Here is a 6,312-nt window from a genome sequence, read left to right on the forward strand (position 1 = left end):
CTCATGGGTTCGTTCTTCAAATGATTTCAAATGGTTATTAATGATATATTATGATTGTATTAATGTTTAATAGATGATTTATAAAGAAAATACTCTATGAACCCATGAATTCTCCCAATTCCTAAACTGTGCCTTTATGAAGTGGGTTTTGATGATTATGAAAGCTTATGAATGGAATTTGTCTAACACTACACCATTTTAGGCCTACGGCCGCCCCAGTAAAGTGTAGCCTAAACTAGCAAAAAGTGTGGCCTTTGATAAAAGGCTACACTTTTGGACTTTAAGCAACACTTTTCCAGGGGTGCCCAAAAGTAGCGTTACCTTAGAGTTTAGGCAACACTTTTCAAGTGTTGCCTTATCAGCTACGCTTAAAAGCGTTGCCTAAAAGGCAAAATGGCAACACTTTTATGTACCTCAAATAGCAACATTTCTATCTCATACAACTACACTTTTAAGCGTGGCCTTAGTTTCCTTATTGCCCACGATTTGTAAGTGTTGCCTTTTCTATCTAATGTATGACAACAGTTTTAAAGTGTTGTCTTTTCTATCTAATGTATGACAACACTTTGAAGTGTAGTCCCTACCAATGTGCATACCACAATTTACAGTCCTATTGCTACACTTTTAAGTGTGGCCATATCGTTTTGGCTGTAAAATATTTATATGCCACAATTTCTAATTAAAAAACACCAATATTATTTTGCAATAAATTATCTCAATCATTAAATTGGCTAATAAGTAATTCAAATATATAGATTTTCAATAAACTTCAAAAGATAGTATGTCTTGTGTACATACACATACTTATAAAGCAATATTCTAAATATGTGTACACAATATTTCAAAAAGTACTCTTACAATAGTTTAATATTTTCTAGCAATGAATATATTTCACAAAATTAATATAATGTATTCAAACTTTTACAATAGTTCAAAAACTCTTCATCATCCATTTCAATGAGATCAAATTGACTTGTGGCGACCCTTCAAATTTGAACACCTTCATTTTCCTACACATTTAAAATGTTTAACAAATCAGATTGCAGCAGTTATAGAAGAGGCAAGAAGTTCCTGATTGCAGACTACATATTTTTTGAGTTCCAGATTACATATTACAGTTCCTGATTCCAGATTACAGATTACAGTTCCAGATTGCAGGTTCCAGATTCCAAATTACAGATTGCAGAACATGCATGTGTATAAATAACATATGCACTCAGAGACATGTTGGTATGTAAAGACCGTAAATTTAACTTGCTAACCTTCTGTTGACGTAACATAAAGCTTATTCTAAGAGGACTGTTCCGAAGAAACGACGAATTAGATGTGGAAGATATTGAGTTGACAGAGTTATTGAAGGCACAAACTTGTAGAAGACATCTTCTTGAGTCGAGATCTCTTGTGCGCATTTGTAATAGTAATGCCTCTTTTTCAGCTGGCAACATTTCTTTATTTTTTTGCGTAAATTGAATTTCATTTAAGTGTTTGTACTTAATAAACATGGACGTTTTTTCTTTTGCTTTGAATGTGTGGCAAGTTCAGCCTTTTCTCTTGAGACATCTGCATTCAGGCAGCCAACAAATTGCAGAAGCAGATAAGACATGTGTGCATGTTATCCAAAAGTAAAATCGACAATGATAAATTTATAATCCAGAGATGTACAATACATAGAAAGATCAACAAAGGAAAACAGGTTGTTGTTAGTGACAAACCTCAACAACAAAGTGAAAAGTACAAACAACTCATAGACTCCAAAGAAAGAGCAAACACTACTGCTCAATTGACAAGGATAATTATATCAAGCAACTTCATTCCTATAAAGCATCAGTTTTGTGCAACAGAAAACCACTTCAACCTTTCAGTGGTAGTTTTCCTCTAAATTCACCACCAGAAACTGCAACAATTACTACCATAATTTATTTGAATTCATAAAGTAAGTTAGAGCAGTAAATGACCAAGATTATAATTTAAAATAATAAATTTACATTCTTGGTAGCCAATGAGAAATTGAGGAAACCCCTAAAATGTACCTTGGACGAGAAGATGAAGTATTTATATAAGCTGCAACATTGCCGGTTAGAGGAAAATGATAACCCACAGAAAGAATTTCCCTTATTCGGTTTTAGGAAATGAAGAGACTATCTGTCACACAAAAAGGTCAAGTTTAAGAATGTAAGAAAGAGTAGGATGAGATACTTTTATCTGATGTGGTCTTTGATCATGAATCAAGAGAGTTGTGTCGTAGGATAAGGTTTTTTCTTCCATCAACTGCCAGGGATAAGCCATATCTATTTTAAGCTAAGGTTATATCCTCTTGAAATGTCATACTAAACAATCTTGCACCGATGTAAAGATAGATTGCCCAGTGGTTGTTGCAAGTGAAAAGAACTGAAACTTAAAACACTTTAAAATGCAGATGAAAGTACTGGTGCAACTACAAATTACAAATTACTAGTAAATATTCTTACGAATCACTTTGTGGGTCCAAAATTGAGAATATTTATGGCAACTTAAGAACATACTAGAGGGATTAAGCAAGCAATTCATTCTCAAATCTCTTTTTTTCTTTTTACAACTGTAACATTACCTCTTATGGACTCTAATATTCTAGCATAATGAATTATAACAGAACTCTGCTCTACTCGCAAAATCTTTAAGACTTGAGAAAACTTACTAAGTTCATTCCTTGCAGATTGTTAAGAACTTCATAAATTCTTCTGAATATCTGCCTTTCTAGTGCATTGTCTAACTTTAGCATAAATATCAAAATTTCAGGAGCTGTAACTTGTACTTTGCATGACTGAATAGGAATCAGTATCTGATAAATGAAGAAGATCCAATATATGATCTTTTGGCAAAACCTACTTCAGTACTGAAGGAAAAATGGAACTAACTCAACCTTGTGCTCAAGTATAAGATCTTTCATTACCCGTGAATTGGTATTGCCATCTTTTCAGAAGCAGATGTAACAACTTGATATCGAACAAGGCTCTCCTCAATGCTGCAATTAATGTTTGACTTTGAGAAAGATTCTGAAGCTGATGCAAGGACTGCTACTTCTTTCGCCCCGGCTGCAACAATTGTAATATCTCATGGATGTAATATCTAACGTCAAAGTCAGAAAGAGTTGGATAAAGCACTTCAAAATATGTGTTATTCACCTATTCAAATATAAGACTTGGGGTCTTTGACAGCTGATCTCTGACAATATCGAGTAACTTCACAATATTAGGTTCACCACAATGATTCTACAGTGTCTTAATCTCAAGCTTGATCTGCAGTAAGCGACAATAATGGACAAGTACCCGAGCTAAATAAAGGTGTAAATATATGCTCTAATAAACAAAAAAACATGATTCAAAGTGCCAACAAAAAGGAAAATGCACATATAACATGCAGATACATGATAGTCCAAAACTCATAAGTAATCATGAGATACTACAGTAAGTTAACAAAATAGTAAAGTTAAGAGATACACATGAAAAAACTCATTTGGCTAAAGAATGAAAGATAAAGAAAGTCAAAACAAGGAGATATCTGATTGAACTTGAAGAATATCAATAATACATTAAGTAGCTCATAAACATAGACCTACCAAATCATAATCCCTTTTAAAAACTTGAACATTCTAAGAAATTGCTTAGGATCATAGACACAATGACTTCCCAATTTTAAGAGCATTAACAAGGCTTCTAAACGTTTAACAAGTTTGGCGAAAAAAAACAAAAAAATATTTATGCATGTAGTAATTAGAGATCAAGGATACTGCAACATTAGTGTAAAATGTGATAAATTAAGCTCCAGAAGGTGCAAGTAGCACACATTGAGGTTTAAATGAGAGGTCGATTGAGATTGTTTGGGAATGTCGTCAACCTCAAGAGGCGCTAGTCCCTAGGTGTGAAATCATGGTGAGTGGAGACCTAAAATATCATTGAAGGAAGTTCTCTTGAAATATTTATAAGGTCTTGGAATTCCTATAGTCAACCCCAACTTGTTTGGGATTTAGGTGTAGTTGTGTGTTGTGGTATATTAATGTCCAATTAGAATATCACCAGCTGATATTGTTGTTAGTTCTGGTTTTGTTCATCTTAAAAAATGAGGTTTTACGAGTTTATGTTAAGATCTTTGATGCTTCTCTTATCCAGTTGGATCAATTTCTTCTTCTCTTTTACAACGATACTGAGTCTAGCTTGTGTGCATTATGATAATTCCAGGGGTATCTCCTACCTCCCACCAGAACAAAAACCAAATAAGGAAAAAAAAATTGTTATCACCTACACTATTTGTATTAAGCCAAACTTACTTCACATATGGAATAAAACATAAACTAAAACCTTTGAAACCAAAATGCAACATGAGAAGAGATTAATCCTTTAACTACTTGTATTCAACATCTATTACGGTGTAAAAGACTAAAAAGATCTTAGCAGTAAGTGGTGGATGATGCAAATTATGTCGAGTAAAACGTGATGTGTCTAAAAAGATATTACCTAAATAGTTCTTGCAACTTCAAGGAATAAAAGTTAAGTCTGCACTAAGTTCACGAAAGCTAACTTAGGGAAAGGACTACAGTTTTGAGAAGCAACTAAAAGATCTACCTGCATGGAGAAAAAGAACCCTCAAAATTCATTTCTAATCATTCCAGTGCACCTTCTGTTTGATTTCCAAGTTTGAGAGGTAGAACAGTGTTATAACATATATAAACAGACTTATCAAGTGTTCAACTCAAATGAACTGATGTTATCTAAATAAGTATCAAATAAAGGGTCGACAACATTCTTGCACCCTCTTTCACATTCAAAAGTTCAAGATTTAACTTTTTTGTTAATATGAAATAATAAATACCTTTTCCAAAGTAGAAGTATTAATTGAGTTGGAAGAATTCGAAAGATTTTATCCTTTTACAAATCATGCACTACTTGCATCCACATGTGAAGGAAGCTGCACACCATGTGAAGGAAGGTTAGCTCATGCATTACTTGTATCATTTCATGCATTTCTTCCCTAAGAGAAGAGACTTCATTGGAATTTACTTCCTTAATAGTCTATGGGTCATAGAAAAGTCAAGTAGAAAGTGGGAAAAATAATTTTGAAAATCAAGTCGCAGTAGTCGACCTACCTAGCAGAGCACGAACAATTGATTTTTGATGCTGGAATTTTGCCTAATCTCGTTAGTCTGTTGAAGAGGCACATATATGCTTAGAGATGTCCATGGTGTTATTCGGCAGACAACTGATGCAGTAACAAACCTTGCTCCTGAAACAGTAGAATCTAAACTGGTGTTAGGTTCGTTTATTCTTATCTGATAATATTGTAAATGCAGAATGTGCAGAAAAAAGGCCTCTTTATCTTACTTAATCTATATGTTGTGACTATAACATTGAAGGTGATATCCCTCCACTTTTTTGAGTTGATTGAATCTGTTTATTCAAAGGCCCTCCACTTTTTGAGTTGATTGAATCTATTTATTCAAAGGTGTAGAGAGCAGCTGCATGATGCTCATGAACATATTTAAGAATGGTGAAAACAAGAGTAAAAGGGTCAGTAAAAGAAGCTACTTGCAGATTACCTGACTTATGGCATATTGAGCATCATAGCACAGATAACACAAGTTGTCTGAGATCAAGGAGGAGAGGAAATTAAAAGACTCAAGCAGGCAAGCATTTGATACTTTTAGATTCACTTAATAACCAAATTTATAACACTAAGTTATGCACATCCAAGAAAGATTCAACCTTGCAAGCATTTGGTACCAAGAGTCATAAAATAACACACACACAACAAACAGAACAGTAAAAAATATAACATAAAGATAAAAGAAAGGTTATAACCTGAAAAGAGATTCTCTTTTCATTGTAGACGGCTTCACCGGGTACCAATTCTTAGTACAAAGATCATCTTCCTTGCCCTTAGCAATGAACACACCTCCATGTCTATGAGGATCCACCAGAACCTTACTACCACCCTTAGCAATGAACATGCCTCCATTGCAAAAAAGAACAAGTAAACAAGAGCTAGGCTTCAAGATCTTACAAATGACAACCTATTATGTTGTTGTTTCCCCTTCTTTTTACACATATTACATCTGTTGGATAGCTGAATTTTCCTTATCATCGTATTATACTGAGTAAGGCATGTCTCATTCAGAACTGTCCAAGCGAATATCAAAACGTATGTGGGTAATACAACTACGAGCTAGACTCCCGAAAATCAACAAAAAATGTATATGCTGACAAAAGAATATCAAAACCCTAAAGGTAAAATTTAGACTTTCAAAGATACAATTTTTTACCTGATAAACCCTATTCCAAC

General features: G+C 33.8%; 1 long non-coding RNA gene across 1 annotated transcript; it reads right to left on the minus strand.

Annotated features, from left to right (window-relative positions):
* Positions 1 to 854: 854 nt before the first annotated feature.
* LOC125865635 (uncharacterized) lies at positions 855 to 5,204 on the minus strand. The gene is made up of 5 exons (XR_007446373.1): positions 5,120 to 5,204; positions 2,675 to 3,275; positions 2,031 to 2,142; positions 1,263 to 1,560; positions 855 to 1,010 (listed from the first exon to the last, which is right to left on the minus strand). It is a non-coding gene; the product is annotated as an uncharacterized LOC125865635 (long non-coding RNA).
* Positions 5,205 to 6,312: the final 1,108 nt, after the last annotated feature.

The sequence above is a fragment of the Solanum stenotomum genome, chromosome 5 (genome assembly GCF_019186545.1).
Source record: "Solanum stenotomum isolate F172 chromosome 5, ASM1918654v1, whole genome shotgun sequence".
In the NCBI taxonomy this organism is placed as follows: Eukaryota; Viridiplantae; Streptophyta; class Magnoliopsida; order Solanales; family Solanaceae; genus Solanum; species Solanum stenotomum.